This window comes from Astyanax mexicanus, chromosome 2, assembly GCF_023375975.1.
Source record: "Astyanax mexicanus isolate ESR-SI-001 chromosome 2, AstMex3_surface, whole genome shotgun sequence".
NCBI lineage: Eukaryota > Metazoa > Chordata > Actinopteri > Characiformes > Acestrorhamphidae > Astyanax > Astyanax mexicanus.
The window spans coordinates 25,396,115-25,414,824 of record NC_064409.1 but is presented as its reverse complement, the minus strand read 5'-3'; the positions used below and the strand labels follow the sequence as shown (position 1 = coordinate 25,414,824).

The 18,710-nt window shown below is 40.8% G+C and overlaps 2 protein-coding genes across 4 annotated transcripts in view; one reads left to right on the top strand and one right to left on the bottom strand.

Moving 5' to 3' along the window:
- The window catches only part of rps16 (ribosomal protein S16), a 1,145,183-nt gene that overhangs the window by 699,075 nt on the left and 427,398 nt on the right, over positions 1-18,710 (bottom strand). The window lies entirely within an intron of this gene.
- syt1a (synaptotagmin Ia) overlaps positions 1-18,710 on the top strand; it is a 409,759-nt gene that overhangs the window by 224,995 nt on the left and 166,054 nt on the right. The gene's annotated exons all lie outside the window — the stretch shown is intronic.

The following is an 18,710-nucleotide window of genomic DNA, read 5'->3' as shown; positions in this document are numbered from 1 at the left end:
TGATCTGGCAATGATCTGGAAGTCATATAGAAGTGATCTGGAAGTTATATAGGCGTGATCTGGCAGTGATCTTGAAGTCATATAGATGTGATCTGTCAGTGATCTGGAAGTCATATAGGCGTGATCTGGCAGTGATCTGGAAGTCATATAGAATTGATCTGGAAGTCATATAGAAGTGATCTGGAAGTCAAATAGAAGTGATCTGGAAGTCATATAGGCGTGATCTGGCAGTGATCTTGAAGTCATATAGATGGATCTGGCAGTGACCTGGAAGTCATATAGAAGTGATCTGGAAGTCATATAGAAGTGATCTGGCAGTGATCTGGAAGTCATATAGAAGTGATCTGGCAGTGATCTGGAAGTCATATAGAAGTGATCTGGAAGTCATATAGAAGTGATCTGGAAGTCATATAGAAGTGATCTGGAAGTAATATAGAAGTGATCTGGAAGTCATGTAGAAGTGATCTGGCAGTGATCTGGAAGTCATATAGAAGTGATCTGGCAGTGATCTGGAAGTCATATAGAAGTGATCTGGCAGTGATCTTGAAGTCATATAGATGTGATCTGGCAGTGATCTTAAAGTCATATAGATGTGATCTGGAAGTCATATAGATGTGATCTGGCAGTGATCTGGAAGTCATATAGAAGTGATCTGGCAGTGATCTGGAAGTCATATAGGCGTGATCTGGCAGTGATCTGGAAGTCATATAGACGTTATCTGGCAGTGATCTGGAGGTCATATAGATGTTTTCTGGAAGCCATATAGAAGTGATATGGAAGTCATATAGACGTTATCTGGCAGTGATCTGGAGGTCATATAGATGTTTTCTGGAAGTCATATAGAAGTGATCTGGAAGTCATATAGGTGTGATCTGGCAGTGATCTGGAAGTTATATAGACGTGATCTGACAGTGATCTGGAAGTCATATAGACGTTATCTGGCAGTGATCTGGAAGTCATGTAAAAGTGATCTGGCAGTGATCTGGAAGTCATATAGAAGTGACCTGGCAATGATCTGAAAGTCATATAGAAGTGATCTGGAAGTCATATAGAAGTGATCTGGCAGTGATCTGGAAGTCATATACGTGTGATCTGGCAGTGATCTGGAAGTCATATAGATGTGATCTGGCAGTGATCTGGAAGTCATATAGAAGTGATTTGGAAGTTATATAGACGTGATCTGGCAGTGATCTTGAAGTCATATAGATGTGATCTGGCAGTGATCTGGAAGTCATATAGGCGTGATCTGGCAGTGATCTGGAAGTCATATAGAAGTGATCTAGAAGTCATATAGAAGTGATCTGGAAGTCAAATAGAAGTGATCTGGAAGTCATATAGGCGTGATCTGGCAGTGATCTTGAAGTCATATAGATGGATCTGGCAGTGACCTGGAAGTCATATAGAAGTGATCTGGACGTCATATAGAAGTGATCTGGCAGTGATCTGGAAGTCATATAGAAGTTGTGGTAGGCCCCTGGGTAGGGGGGCGTGACCACTGTGACCCGGAAGGAAGAAGCGCACAGATAACACAGACACGGGGAGTAAATTAACTCAAAACGTACCTTTTATTTGGCTTTTAAACGCCCTCCACCACACCCAAAACAACTCAAAACATAATTATGGCCCAATGGGGCTCTAGAGTCTGCAGAATGAACTTTTCTTGTCGTTTAAGTTTAAATATGAGTCCGTGCAGCCTCAGCCCTCAGCTCCCCAGTCAAGAGTTCCCCCTTCAGTGAGCTGAGGCTGAGTTTTATACCTGTCCCAGCCGGCTGCTTAATCAGTCCTGAATGCACACCGGCTGGGACAGACATGGCTGTGAGTTCCGGCGTGGGGCGGACCCACGGTTCCCCCGCCTCCTCACGCCACAGAAGTGATCTGGAAGTCATATAGAAGTGATCTGGAAGTCATATAGAAGTGACCTGGAAGTCATATAGAAGTGATCTGGCAGTGATCTGGAAGTCATATAGAAGTGATCTGGCAGTGATCTGGAAGTCATATAGAAGTAATCTGGCAGTGATCTTGAAGTCATATAGATGTGATCTGGCAGTGATCTTGAAGTCATATAGAAGTGATCTGGCAGTGATCTGGAAGTCATATAGAAGTGATCTGGCAGTGATCTTGAAGTCATATAGATGTGATCTGGCAGTGATCTTGAAGTCATATAGATGTGATCTGGCAGTGATCTGGAAGTCATATAGATGTGATCTGGCAGTGATCTGGAAGTCATATAGAAGTGATCTGGCAGTGATCTGGAAGTCATATAGGCGTGATCTGGCAGTGATCTGGAAGTCATATAGACGTTATCTGGCAGTGATCTGGAAGTCATATAGAAGTGACCTGGCAGTGACCTGGAAGTCATATAGAAGTGATCTGGAAGTCATATAGACGTTATCTGGCAGTGATCCGGAGGTCATATAGATGTTTTCTGGAAGTCATATAGAAGTGATCTGGAAGTCATATAGACGTGATCTGACAGTGATCTGGAAGTCATGTAAAAGTGATCTGGCAGTGATCTGGCAGTGATCTGGAAGTCATATAGACGTTATCTGGCAGTGATCTGGAAGTCATATAGAAGTGATCTGGAAGTCATATAGAAGTGATCTGGAAGTCATATAGAAGTGATCTGGAAGTCATATAGAAGTGATCTGGCAGTGATCTGGAAGTCATATAGAAGTGATCTGGAAGTCATGTAGAAGTCATCTGGAAGTCATATAGAAGTGATCTGGAAGTCATATAGAAGTGATCTGGCAGTGATCTGGAAGTCATATAGAAGTGATCTGGCAGTGATCTTGAAGTCATATAGATGTGATCTGGCATTGATCTGGAAGTCATATAGATGTGATCTGGCAGTGATCTGGAAGTCATATAGAAGTGATCTGGCAGTGATCTTGAAGTCATATAGATGTGATCTGGCAGTGATCTGGAAATCATATAGAAGTGATCTGGAAGTCATATAGGCGTGATCTGGCAGTGATCTGGAAGTCATATAGAAGTGACCTGGCAGTGATCTGGAAGTCATATACGCGTGATCTGGCAGTGATCTGGAAGTCATATAGATGTGATCTGGCAGTGATCTGGAAGTCATATAGAAGTGATCTGGAAGTCATATAGGCGTGATCTGGCAGTGATCTTGAAGTCATATAGATGTGATCTGGCAGTGATCTGAAAGTCATATAGGCGTGATCTGGCAGTGATCTGGAATTCATATAGAAGTGATCTGGAAGTCAAATAGAAGTGATCTGGAAGTCATATAGGCGTGATCTGGAAGTCATATAGATGTGATCTGGCAGTGATCTGGAAGTCATATAGAAGTGACCTGGCAGTGATCTGGAAGTCATATACGTGTGATCTGGCAGTGATCTGGAAGTCATATAGATGTGATCTGGCAATGATCTGGAAGTCATATAGAAGTGATCTGGAAGTTATATAGGCGTGATCTGGCAGTGATCTTGAAGTCATATAGATGTGATCTGTCAGTGATCTGGAAGTCATATAGGCGTGATCTGGCAGTGATCTGGAAGTCATATAGAATTGATCTGGAAGTCATATAGAAGTGATCTGGAAGTCAAATAGAAGTGATCTGGAAGTCATATAGGCGTGATCTGGCAGTGATCTTGAAGTCATATAGATGGATCTGGCAGTGACCTGGAAGTCATATAGAAGTGATCTGGAAGTCATATAGAAGTGATCTGGCAGTGATCTGGAAGTCATATAGAAGTGATCTGGCAGTGATCTGGAAGTCATATAGAAGTGATCTGGAAGTCATATAGAAGTGATCTGGAAGTCATATAGAAGTGATCTGGAAGTAATATAGAAGTGATCTGGAAGTCATGTAGAAGTGATCTGGCAGTGATCTGGAAGTCATATAGAAGTGATCTGGCAGTGATCTGGAAGTCATATAGAAGTGATCTGGCAGTGATCTTGAAGTCATATAGATGTGATCTGGCAGTGATCTTAAAGTCATATAGATGTGATCTGGAAGTCATATAGATGTGATCTGGCAGTGATCTGGAAGTCATATAGAAGTGATCTGGCAGTGATCTGGAAGTCATATAGGCGTGATCTGGCAGTGATCTGGAAGTCATATAGACGTTATCTGGCAGTGATCTGGAGGTCATATAGATGTTTTCTGGAAGCCATATAGAAGTGATATGGAAGTCATATAGACGTTATCTGGCAGTGATCTGGAGGTCATATAGATGTTTTCTGGAAGTCATATAGAAGTGATCTGGAAGTCATATAGGTGTGATCTGGCAGTGATCTGGAAGTCATATAGACGTTATCTGGCAGTGATCTGGAAGTCATGTAAAAGTGATCTGGCAGTGATCTGGAAGTCATATAGACATTATCTGGCAGTGATCTGGAAGTCATATAGACGTTATCTGGCAGTGATCTGGAAGTCATATAGAAGTGATCTGGAAGTCATATAGAAGTGATCTGGAAGTCATATAGAAGTGATCTGGCAGTGATCTGGAAGTCATATAGAAGTGATCTGGAAGTCATATAGAAATCATCTGGAAATCATATAGAAGTGATCTGGAAGTCATATAGAAGTGATCTGGCAGTGATCTGGAAGTCATATAGAAGTGATCTGGAAGTCATATAGAAGTGATCTGGCAGTGATCTGGAAGTCATATAGAAGTGATCTGGAAGTCATATAGAAATAATCTGGAAGTCATATAGAAGTGATCTGGAAGTCATATAGAAGTGATCAGGCAGTGATCTGGAAGTCATATAGAAGTGATCTGGCAGTGATCTTGAAGTCATATAGATGTTATCTGGCAGTGATCTGGAAGTCATATAGATGTGATCTGGCAGTGATCTGGAAGTCATATAGAAGTGATCTGGCAGTGATCTTGAAGTCATATAGATGTGATCTGGCAGTGATCTGGAAGTCATATAGAAGTGATCTGGAAGTCATATAGACATTATCTGGCAGTGATCTGGAGGTCATATAGATGTTTTCTGGAAGTCATATAGAAGTGATCTGGAAGTCATATAGGTGTGATCTGGCAGTGATCTGGAAGTTATATAGACGTGATCTGACAGTGATCTGGAAGTCAAATAGACGTTATCTGGCAGTGATCTGGAAGTCATGTAAAAGTGATCTGGCAGTGATCTGGAAGTCATATAGATGTTATCTGGCATTGATCTGGAAGTCATATAGATGTTATCTGGCAGTGATCTGGAAGTCATATAGAAGTGATCTGGCAGTGATCTGGAAGTCATGTAAAAGTGATCTGGCAGTGATCTGGAAGTCATGTAAAAGTGATCTGGAAGTCATATAGACGTTATCTGGCAGTGATCTGGAAGTCATATAGACGTTATCTGGCAGTGATCTGGAAGTCATATAGAAGTGATCTGGCAGTGATCTGGAAGTCATGTAAAAGTGATCTGGCAGTGATCTGGAAGTCATATAGACGTTATCTGGCAGTGATCTGGAAGTCATATAGACGTTATCTGGCAGTGATCTGGAAGTCATATAGGTGTGATCTGGCAGTGATCTGGAAGTCATATAGGTGTGATCTGGCAGTGATCTGGAAGTCATATAGACGTTATCTGGCAGTGATCTGGAAGTCACATAGACGTTATCTGGCAGTGATCTGGAAGTCATATAAAAATAACCTGGCAGTGATCTGGAAGTCATATAAAAATAACCTGGCAGTGATCTGGAAGTCATATAAAAATAACCTGGCAGTGATCTGGAAGTCATATAAAAATAACCTGGCAGTGATTTGGAGGTCATATAGAAGTGATCTGGCAGTGATCTGGAAATGATCTGGTACTGTTTTGGAAGTGGTCCTATGGTGATCTGAAGCCTTCCTGAAATTGGACCAGTGGTAGTTTGTAAGAGTTATGGAAAAACTCTGATAAAAAAGGGACACGATCTAAGGATGTGGTCTACAATGGGAGTGGTCTGATAATGATCTGATAGTTCTCTACAGATTCTTTTGAAGTGTTTTGGGAAAGAATGGGTCTGGAACTGGTCTGGAACTGGTCAAGTGATATGAAAGAAGGTTGCAAGTGTTCTGAAGTGATTCTGGAAGTATTTTTTTTTTAGGTGATCTGGACATGATCAGAAACCTGCCTGAATGTGGTCTAGCAGTGAATTACCAGAGTTCTGAAAGTGGCCTGTAACTGTCCTGGAACTTTTCTGGAACTGATCATGTGATGAAAGTAGTTTGGAAGTGATTGGAAAGTGATCTGGAAGTGTGACTCTTCTGCAAAGGCGTTGGGGATGTTGCTGCAGGTTTGGGCTCAGGTGATTAGTTCAGGCTGCGTGATCTATTACACAAACCTGAGCGCAGCACTGGATCATTAGCCAGCTTAATACAGGGGGCCGGGGCGACGAGCCAAAGAACGAGAGAAACTCTCTCCTTCACAAATGAGGCCTCTCTCGTCCGCTCTCGCGCTCGGTCTGATACCTCGCCTCCATCAGAGTGACCTCCGCCAGAGAGAGGGAGAGAGGGAAGAGTGGAGATGGAGTAATGAGAACAGACTTCCATTAATTGTTCTTAATTGTTCTGAGCTGCAGGACGTGAGATGGGTGTCAATTACCACGGGGAAACACTCCGCTGCCTTCGCATTCTCGCCGAGTGGGCACAGAGCCCCTCACCTGCTGAGACAGCTGCTGTAGGCTGAATAGGACGGGGTGAATCGTGTAGGCTGAGTGGGTGGGTCTAAACTGCTAATGGTTGAATGGATTGACCAGTTAGGAAGTATAAGCAATTGAGAATCTGCTGTTCACCTGCTTTGGTGTGTATGATAGTAATAACAAGTGCACTATAGAGGCAACATCAATGGTACCACAGACTAATACACTTTTCTTATCGTTAATAACTTATTCTTTTTTATTTCTGCATTTTTACTAGTGTCCTTATCACTACTGGTAGCTCAATGCAGTACCTGCAGCTCTTTCAGGTCACACAGGTAGTCCAACTACGCTGGGATGGCACATCCATGGTGCCCTGAACTGTTCACAAATGAAAGAAGGTTCACAATTTTGACTAATAACACCTGAGCAACCATTTGGAACCACTTGGAATACCATAGCAACTGATTAGCAACCACAAGTGGTTCCTCAGGTGTTGATCATTTGTTGCTGTGATGCCCCATGTGGTTGGTGAGATTCTATTCAGTAACAAGATTGTTTTTTAGACGGTTACATTAAAATATACGTAAAGATACAATATAGGTCTATGCGCTGTGTGTGTGTGTGTACTCTTTTGGACTAACATCTAGTTACTGTTCATCTCCCACACCTCCTACACACACCCACACAACCTCTCTCACTCTCTCTCTCTCTCTCTCTGTCACACACACACACAGACCTTCCCTCTCTCGCTCTATCTCTCTTTCTATCTGAGTTTTTTATATCTGTGTGAAAACACTCCTATTTCAGCACTCTTGCTGTGAACCACTTTCACAGTGTGTGTGTGTGTATGTGTGTGTGTGTGTGTGTGTGTGTGTGTGTGTGTGTATGACTCACCCTCTTGTAAAGGGCATCCAGAGAACCGCAGCTTGGTTCTGCAGGATCTCCCATGCAGTGCGGATCGATCCGAATGTGTGTTTCCGTGTTTAAGAAATATTTCTGCTGCTCCTCTTTGTATTGGGGTCTGGGGGGTTTCCGGACCCCCAATTTCCAGCGCCGTTTAACTGCAGCTGCTGAAGCACACCAAAAACATCCAAAGCCAGCAGCTGCCGGGAGTGTGTGAAGAGGAGGCTTTGCTTTGTTCTAACAAGCTCTATCTATCTTTTATTAATATGAGAGTGAAAGGATAAGTTTATTGGGGGAAACTGTACAACTGTGAAAAGGAGGCTCTAGTTCCCTTTTGGAGCCTCTAGTCTGTATACAGGATGAGATACAGTTGAACATGAAGGTATACAGGTTCAGTATGTCATCCTGCAGCACATTTACCCACAGATGTTGCAGCTGTACCTTTACATCCTGCTCTACACTGTAGAGTGTCTTGCTTCTAGCTGCTCCCATAAATGCTGGATTGTAGATTAATCTGGAGACCAGCCAGAACAAGGAAGTGTTGTAATATGCTGGAGACATTCCTGCTGTGTGTGGGTGAACATTATCCTGTTGAAAAAATGCCAGGAGGAAGTCCTGCAATGAGAGGCAGGAACACATGTGTCTGCAGGATGTTCTGCACATATCACCGAGCTGTTATTGTCCCTCATATCACTACTAGGGGTGACTGACTGTTCTAAACGATCTAAACCAGATCGTCAGACAATAGCAAAGGCAGGATTGAAGTGATCCTTCATACTCAAATCTGACCGTCAGATCCCAAATAGAACCTGGATTCATTGCTTACCTATGACAATATTGTTTATGCTTCTCTCAGTCCAATGATGTTCCCCCTCTCAGCCTATCAGCGGAGTGAAATATGAGTCTTCAAGTGCATCATAGAGGCATGTCTAGTGGTAACGATCTCTCACCAAGAGGTACACTACTCAAACATACCCACTGAGACCCATTTTTGACTCTTTTTGCCTTTCACATATACTCCTTTTGTTCCATATCATGATTATAATCATCATTTTTTACTTAATTATTAGACAAAAATGCCTCCGTCCCAACTTTTTTTGGGATGTGTCGCAGGCCTGAAATGCAGGAATGGATGCATATTGAGAAAAAAAGTGTTGCTAGGTGATGAATTTTGTCACTAAGTGTGTGTGTGTGTGTGTGTGTGTTATAATTTAATTATCAGAGCTTCAACAGACAAGGCTAATGAGTGCTGTCCAAATCCTGCCTAATCCTCAACTCATTCCACAAAGTGGACCTGGCCCCAGGGGCCTCCACACACACACACACACACACACACACACTCTCTCTCTCGTACTGCACTGTCTGTCAGTGTGTATGTATTGGCTTAGGACGTCATTAAACAGATGGGCGTGTGTGTACGATATTACTGTGTGTGTTTGCGTGTGTGTGTGTTTGTGTGTGTCTTCTCTGCCGTGTCACTTTGGGGTCAGAAGGTCAAGTCCAGTCTTGGCCGTCACAATGAAAGTGTCTTAATTACCCACACTGAGCTGAAAAGCCAATAAAGCGACTGCATGCAAATACAGCAGCTGACTCTGCCTCCTCCATCACTTTCAGCCAATAAATAATAATAATAATAATAAGAAGAAGAAGAAGAAGAAGAAGGAGGTCCCTATTTAATTTAATACTTTTCTGTATATGTGTTTGTGTCACTCAGACTTTCTACCTGTCTGTCTCTTTGTTTTTATGCCTTCTTTCTTTCTCTCTGTCTGCCTATTGGTCTATCTGTCTATTTATTTGTCTTTGTCTGTCTGTCTCTCTATCTATTTTTGTTCTAACAGCAAGTGTGTGAAGCTACCTCCACAATGTTTGGATGCTCTACTTTAGCCTGGCTATCTATCTATCGATCTATCCATCTATCCATCTATTTGTTTTTCCATATATGAAATTGTATTATTTAATATACTGCAATATATTTTCCAATTTATTGCCATAAATAATTGTTTCGTAAAGGATATTAGTTACAAAGAACTAGAAAGTCTGTCAAAATTATTCCCAAATATACCAAATAATTCCTAAATATACCAAATTGTTCCAAATATATCAGATTTTTCCCAAATATACTAAATTATTCCTAAATATATAAAATGATTAATATATCAAATTATTTCCAATAATACAAGCCATTTATTGTGAACTATAAGAACTAATACAGCCATTAATAATCAGTTCCACATAACAGACCACTAATTAAGCACCAATAACACTTACACAGAATAAAGACTAATAAGTAGTGAATAAATCATTTATAAATGTCTAATTATGGCTTTATTAAGCAAATAATAAGACATTAATAAGCGCCTAATTTGTATTCCTTAAAATAAAGTGCTACCCTATCTATCTATCTATCTGTCTGTCTGTCTGTCTGTCTGTCTGTCTGTCTATTAGTATTTCTGTCTTAGGACACATAAAACCAGCTCCCCTTGTTCTCGGGGTCAGGCCGCTGAGGCCCAGCATCACATATACATTCTGCTCTCTATAGAATATATGTTTCCTGTCTGGACCTGTTGTATGCTTCGCTGTGATTGTTGGCCTATGTAAGAAACCCCACCCCCCTCCCCTCCCACTGTGCTAACTGCTTTACATCAGATTTAGCACTGCGAGTCCCCGCACTCACGCAGGCCTTCATTATAATACTCCAGCAGCTCTCACAGTGTCACTCTCACACTGCCACCTCTACCCTCCTCCACCCCTCTCTTCTCCAGCTCACCTGCCCGGCTAACAGCACAGTGCTGAGCAGCACCGCGGCTAAATTTAGCGCTCTCAGACCGACCCAGCCGAGCGGAAGATCAGTCTGTATCACACAGAGGAGATCCGGACACAGGAAGGAGAAACACAATCATACAATCATAGATAATCAGGACACGCCCACCAAGACACGCTTGCTTCTCCAACTTAGCGTTAAAGCTGATGGAAATAATGAAAGTCTATGCATAGAGCTAGCCATCTGTCTACAGGCCAAAAACCTCATGATACCCTTCTGTCAGCCTGACCTCAGTACAGGTGAAGGAGACATCAAAGAGCAAAGCTTTCTATTGGAACTTTAGCTTTAGCCTGCTAATCAGCTAGCCATAAATCAATAAAGTTAATAAAGTTCATTCAACTTTATTGAATTAAGCACAGAGATACCAGAGCTGTGGCAGCTTAACTGTTTATAGATATTTAAGAGCACTGGCCACAGTCCAGGAAAGTCCAGGAAAGGCTTTCTCTAGATTGTGGATAATTGCTGTGAGAATTTGATTGCATTCAGTCACAAGTAATGCATTAGTGAGGTCAGCATGCAATGTTATTGTTCTCCTTACTGGTTCTCAGTACTTTATTGAAAGGTCAGATTTTTTGGAAAACAGGGTTGCCAGATCCAGGCAAAAAACCTAACCTTTAGGTGCCTAACTAGTCTAAAAATCTGATGAGTTTTTTTTTATTTTACCTAAGTTAAAACCTCTGGAATATAATCAAGAGGAAGATGGATGATCACAAGCCATCAAACCAAGCTGAACTGCTTGAATTCTTGCAGCAGGAGTGGCATAAAGTTATCCAAAAGCAGTGTGTAAGACTGGTGGAGGAGACCATGCCAAGATGTATGACTGTAACTGTAATTAAAAACCAGGGTTATTCCACCAAATATTGATTTCTGAACTCTGCATCTTTTTTGTTATTTCAGCCATTTCTCATTTTTTGCAAATAAATGCTCTAAATGACAATATTTGTATTTGGAATTTGGAAGAAATGTTGTCTGTAGTTTATAGAATATAACAACAATGTTCATTTTATTTAAACATATACCTTTAAATATCAAATTCAGAGAAACTGATTCAGAAACTGAAGTGGTCTCTGATGTATTGTTAAACAAGCCCATTTTGGTAGGAAACTTGGCAATTATGTCTGGGAGCTGACTGCATTAGGGTTGGTGGATGAAAATTGAGACAATACAGTAGCATGTGGCTGGTCTAACATTTATTTCTACTAACATTAACTATCAAAATGTGACATATTTATATATAATGTTGAAATGAAATAGACAACATATCTTGTGAGGCTCTGATTCTCATGTTTTGGGTGTCTGCAGTAGAGAAATAAAAAGAACCAACAAAAACATATACAGGTAGAATTATAGATACTAGGGTTTAAATACTTCTAAAGTATAAAGTCAAGCTTTTTACTCAAAAAACGTGTAAAAGTACTGATTTCAAAACTACTTAAAGTATAAAAGTAAAAGTAATGCAGGGTGAAAAAAAAGTAAAGGGAAACTTAACCCCCTGATTTTGTCTGACTCCACTCTTGGCTCAAATTTGAAAAATGCAAAAAAAAAAAAAAATGGGAGGAGTAGGTTAGGAGGGCCACTGCAGTGATGTATGGGTTTAAGGGCGGGGCAGGAGGGAGTGATGATTGGACTGAGCTGCACCAGGAACAGTGTGAGGGCGCTGCAGGGGCAGAAATAACTGCAATAAAAGTGTTATAAATGCTATAAAATGTTAATGTTGAAAAAATTGGGATGAACAAGACTCTGCCTGGATTATTTTCATACTATAGTATAAGTATAAGTCTGCTATGTTCTTGCTGGAGTGTGGGCGTGGCGTGTGTGGGTGTGATAGATTGCATGTAAACCAATAGGGTGTGGGAATAATATATATTTGTACTTCTCATCCAAACACAATCAGATTCATTCTATCTGGATTGAGAGAATTTTCTGGATTTTTTTTTTTGTGAACAATGAGAACCCAAAATGAAAACAAGCTGAAATGAAACAGGAGTAAAGAGGCAATTTCTAAAATGTACAAAGTTCTAAGTAAAGATGTAAGGAGTAGAAAGTAAAAAGTAATCTGAAAAAATAATTACTTCAGTAAAGTATAGATAATGAACATTTCTACTTAAGTAATGTAACAAATGATTTGTACTTCATTAATTGACACCTCTGAAAAGGTGTGGAACCATAGTTATATATCATTACAAATGAATCGTTTTCATTGTAAAACTAAACACATAGTGATGTGTCCTGGTTTAAACTCTACAGTTGTCCTTTTCTGTTCTCCTCTCTGTTCCTGATTGAGTCACCAGGATTTGTTCTGGAAGCTTTGTGAGAGCAGCGAGAGCGGTAAGAGCACGGCCGGTTGATTCGAGTACAGTTGCCAGAGCAGAGCAGGCTCTGGCTTTTTTGAAACAGGGCCAGGAGAAGGGCACTTAATCCCATATTCTTAGACGCACTGCTGGCGGACGAGCGTCTGCTCCGCCTGAGGAAAATAAATTAGGAGCGGTTCTCTCAGCGGCTACAGTAATGAAGTAAAGGGTAAGAGCGTAGCGCACGTACTCAACCAAACCACGGGGAGCGCCGACTCTGGGGACATTTCATATATTACTCACCAACTCCCTCAGAACCCCACGTACTCAACCCATTACTGTAAAATCACTTAAAAACTAGAGTTATATATCTATAAACCCAGCATACGATCAGAAAACACACTTCAATATTCATCCTAATAATGAGAGACTGTATCCCTTCCTCCTCAATTTATATAAGCACATTACTTACATTTAGCTCTACCTCCTCAGTGTATATCATTACAATACCTATATTTAGAGTGTTATATATATATAATATATATTCACAGTAATAATGGAGTTGGAGTAGCTTTGGCTGGTCTCAGTAGTAAACATATTAAACTGAGCTGAGATCTGGTACTGTAATCTGATTGAAATAGAAATGGTTTAATTAGAAAATACATAAACTGCTTTTCAACTTGGGTTAGATTAGGTTAGGTTTCATTGGGCTGTGTTGATTTGGTTTTGTGTGGTTCTGATAAGATTATATTGAGTTGGGTTGGGTTTGGGTTGGCTTGAGTTTGGGTTTGGATGTAAATTTGGGTTTGGGTTAGGTTGAGTTAGGTTAGGTTAGGTTAGGTTAGGTTAGATTAGATTAGGTTGGGTTGTGCTTGGCTTGGGTTTGGTTTGGATGTAGTTTTGGGTTAGGTTAGGTTAGCTTAGATTACTTTGGGCTTAGCTTTGGTTTGGTTCGGATGTAAGGTTGGGTATGTTAGATTAGATTAGGTTAGGTTAGTTTGCGCTTGGCTTGGTTTGGCTTGGGTGTGGTTTGGATTTAGGTTTGGGTTAGGTCAGATAAGGTAAGGTTAGTTTGTGTTTGGTTTGACTTGGGATTTGGTTGGGTTAGGTTAGGTTAAGTTGGGCTTGGCTTGGGTTTGGTGTCCATTTAGGTTAGGTTAGGTGTCCATTTAGGTTAGGTTAGGTGTCCATTTAGGTTAGGTTAGGTTAGATTAAATTAGGTTAGGTTGTGCTTGGCTTGGGTTTGGTTTGGATGTCGTTTGGGTTAGGTTAGGTTTGGGTTAGGTTAAATTAGATTAGATTAGGTTGGGTTGTGCTTGGATTGGGTTAGGTTAGGTTAAATTAATTTGGGTTTGGCTTGGCTTGGGTTTGGTGTCGGTTTAGGTTAGGTTAGGTTAGGAATTGATATGATAGGTTGGGTTGGTTGGATTGGATTGAGTTAGGTTGTTTGTATAAAGATCAATAAGTCATCTTTAGGATCTCTGAGATTACTGTTTAGTTTAGTTTGGTTTGGTTTGACTTGGGTTTGGTTTAGTTGGGTTGGTCAAATCATCATCAGGATATCTGAAATAGTTTTGATGAGTTTGTGTTCAGCAGCTTCAATAGCTGCATTGTGTCTATACGCAGACATTATTTTTTGCTTATTTGACATGGTTTGGTCTGATTGGGGTTTGGGAGAGGTTTGGTTTCACAAAGGAAAAACTCTTTTTAATGTGTTTTAACCTTTGGAGGATCGTCAAGTCATCTTCAGGAACTGAGAGTTTTAATGGATGAGAGCAGCTACAGTAACTGCAGTGTGTCTAAATGTAGATGGTATTTTTGTGCCATTTTCCAAACAGCAGGTGAAAAGTCTCCAGTCTAAGCGCTGGCGCTGCTAGGTCGTGCGTGTGCTGCTCTGTAATCATCAGCCACCTCTACCTGGCTCAGGTAAATAGCGCTGGAATAGCCGTGGAGGCTGAGAGCTTTTTAAATGGTGCTCTATTATTTCAGCTCCGTTCGGACGCATTACCCAGCAGTCAGCAGCGCGATGCGCCATCTCCTTTACCGCACCATGCCATTCTCTACACACACAGCCTTTATTTTATTTTATGTGTGTGTGTGTGTGTGTGTGTTGCTGTAGAGATGGAGTGTGAGCTTTTTCTGAAGGAGGGTGTGGTGCTGTTTCTCCGCTGATGCTGGTTAATGCCAGCCTTGATGTTCAGCAGAGCAGAAACGGTCAGTCTCTCGGTCAGTCCACGAGGGCACACACTCACACCAGTAATGTCCAGCTCCTTCCAGCAGCATCCCAAATCTCTGCTGGCACACACTCACCATCAAAACACTGTGAAAGGTGAATCTGAACAAAGCCAAACACCAGCCATCCCCCCACTACATAGATTTCTGTAGAGGTTCTGGTAGACTAAGGGTGTTTTCACACGTTTAATTGGTTTGCTCTGATCTGGTCTAGTGGCTTGGCTTGGGTTGGCATGGCTTGGTTTGGTGTAGTGTGGTATATTCTGGTTTGGCTTTGTGAGGCTTGGCTTTGTGTAATGTAGTTTGGATAAGCTTGGCTTGACATGGCTAGGATGGATGTAGTGTAGCACAGCCATCCAAATGCTGTAGTGTAGTATATTTTGGTTTGGGTTGCTTTTGTTTAGTTTTGCATGGCTTGGTTTTGTGCAGAGCAGTATAGTATATTGTGGTTTGGTGTGGTAGGGCCTGGCTTTGTTTAGCGTAGTGTGGTTTGGTTAGGTTTGCATTCGTTTGGCTTGACATGGCTTGGATTGCTGTAGTGCAGTGTAGTATATTGTTGTTTAGTTTGGATTAGCTTGGCTTGGCATGGCTTGTTTTGCTGTAGTGTAGTATATTTTGGTTTGGTTTGGCTTTGTAAGGCTTGGCTTTGTGTAGTGTGGTTTGGTCTGGATTAGCTTGGCTTTGTAAGGCTTGCCTTTGTAAGGCTTGGTTTGTGTAGTGTGGTTTGGTTTGGATTAGCTTAGCTTCGTAAGTCTTGGCTCTGTAAAGCTTGGCTTTGTGTAGTGTGGTTTGGATTGGATTAGCTTGTCTTTTTAAGGCTTGGCTTTGTAAGGCTTGGCTTTTTAAGGCTTGGCTTTATGTAGTGCGATTTGGTTTGTTTTGTATTAGCTTGGGTTGTTATGGCTTGGTTTGCTGAAGTGTATTGTGGTATGTTATGGTTTGGTTTCAATTGGCTTGGCTTGGCTTGATTTTTGTGGTTAGGTCTGAATTGGTCTGGTGTTGGTTGGGTTTGATCTAATTTGTGGTGCTCTAGTCTGGTCTAATCTGGTCTGGTCAGGTATGTTGGTTTGTTTTTCGACAGGAAAAAAAGTAGATCCAAATGCATTACAATAAAGCGTTCCTTAATTTATTAATTTATTAATTTCTTCTAAATGTAAAGTACAGGTATGAAGAACCTCTTCTGTGCCTTTAAAAGCATATAAGAATTTTCTTTATTCCCTATTTTCAATTATTTTTGCAAATGAAATGTTAATGTGAGGAACCACAGATGTTCCAAAATGTTCTTAACTGAATGAGAAGTGGTACGGCATCATTCTAAAGAACCACTGTATTATGAAAGGTTCCAGGTTCTATGCAGTGTCTGTCATATATTTAAGAAACCCTGTGCTGCTGAATGTTATCGGTTCTCTGCAGCTCTGAGGATCATGTAGGCTCACTCCGCAGGCTGGTGCTGTGTGGTTTGGGACGCAGCGTGGCCGGCGCTGTGTGGTTTGGGACGTGGCCCGGTTCTCGCGGCAGGCGCTGTTTGTTTGGCGTGCAGGGCTCAGTGAAGGGTAATCATTAAGCCGGGCTCTTTGTTTGAGCTCAGTCTGATTTGCTGCCTGAATGATTACTGTGTTCCATCCACCCGACGCCATCTCCATCTACAGACACCCACACCCACCGCTCCATCCTCACTGATCCTGACTCCTCGGACAGGGAGTATGAGCATAAATACACTTTAATGAAAATCAGCCCAGATTGAGTTTTATCTATTATCTGTGTTTTTTAATCATTATTCTTATAGAGATGGTGTATCAAGAATGAATATAGATAGCTAAGGGAGAAAGTGGGTATGGATGTAGATTTTATTGGGTATAAAAGCTATGGTATAGGTAGCGATGGGTAAGAGTATAGATGCCATCGGAATGTAGGGGCATATATATACATGGTATGGACAGATAGATATGGGATAGAGATCATATAGATATGGGTATAGATGGGTCTAGATGACTATTGAAATGGTTATGGGTATACATGCTATGAGTATGGCTGGGTATAGTTATATGTGGCTTGGATTGGTGTCAAATGGCTATGAGTGTAGGTGGTATTGATGTATGTAATACATATGCATATGCTTTACATGGTGTGGATTGGTATTGTATGGAGACCAATAGCTAGATATAGATGTATGTTATTAATGGGTTTGGGTATGCTATGAGTATGGATGGGTACACTGTAGGTATACATGGCATGGATAAAAGTATAGATGGCTATATATGGATAGGTATGGGTATAGATGGGTAAGGGTATACATTCTATGAGTAGAGGTGTAAATGTTTTTGGATAGAAGATACTGGTATGGATGAGTCTAGGTATAGATATATATATGCTATGGGTATGGATAGGTATAAGTCTAGGTAAAAGGGATCTGTATAGATATGGGTATGGCTATATATATATATATATATATATATATATATATATATATATATATATATATATATATATATATATATATATATATATATATATATATATTTGCACAGGTATACATTCTTCGGGTGTGGGTGGGTAAGGGTATACATGGTATGAGGTATAGATGTGGGTGGACATAGAGGGTACTGGTATGGATGTGTATAGGTATGTATATACATGGGTATAGATATGTATGGGCATTGATGGGTATGGATGGAAAATAATAAATAGCTCTTAATTTTTTTTTCTTGATTTTACCAAATTGAAAATCTATGGAATATAATCAAGAGGAAGATGGATATATGTATATACCTATAATATATAACTAGAAATAGCAAATTTAGAGAAACTGATTCAGAAACCGAAGTGGTCTCTTAATTTTTCCAGATCTGTAGATAGGTATGTAGTTGTAGTTGTTGATATACATGAAATGGGTATGTACAAATGGTTATGACTACATTTGTATACATTTTTAAATACATGCACCACATAGACAATCCTTAAATAATAGATTTACACAGTATGTGTAGTGTATACAGTAAATACACCACATATACAACCTTAACCACCGTGTAAAACCCTTTAACACTGTGCATGGACAGTGTGTGTGTGTGTGTGCACGCACGCACACCAGTATATATACTGTAGCTCCATATAATAAGTGACACATGGCCGAGGGGCTGGTGTGTACTCTGTCATAAAGAACATATGATAGCCTCCAGCACACACACACACACACACACACACACACACAGTCACGACTGCAGAAAGGATGATAAGCTGAATAGCTCAGGGTTCATCTGTAGACCTGAGCGCTCAGATACGAGGGGTTGGAGTGTGTGTGTGTGTGTGTGTGTGTGTGTGTGTGTGTGTGTCTTCCAGAGCTGCAGAAAAAAAGCTCCTTCTGCTTCAGTGCCCCTCTTTGAAGGTTGTGACCTTGAAGGTTGATCTAAACACACACACACACACATACACACAAACACACACACACACACACACACACACAGATATATATACAAATCAATATTCAGCCTGATGGGCTGCATGTGAAAGATGGAGATACATGTCTGTAGAACAGGGAGATCACACTTAGTGCATCAATGTGACCTGTGCAAAAGTTAGGACCCTTACTAGTGAATCAGGACTGAGCAATTTCACTATATATGATTAGGAAGCATCAGCAGAATACAATCCAAAGTTTTATAAATCTTCTGACTCTTCAAACCTTCTTTTAACCCTTTTAGACCCTGCAGGGTCACATGGGAACAGTGGAAGCCAAGATTCAGAGAATCTTTGCTGTGTTGCTAAATGCAAACTATGAAGGTGCATTTTGTAAAAAATTACGTGGCAGTTGCGGTCATCGGATGCACCCAGTATCACATTCCCACCTTCATTTGACGTGCTAACTAGC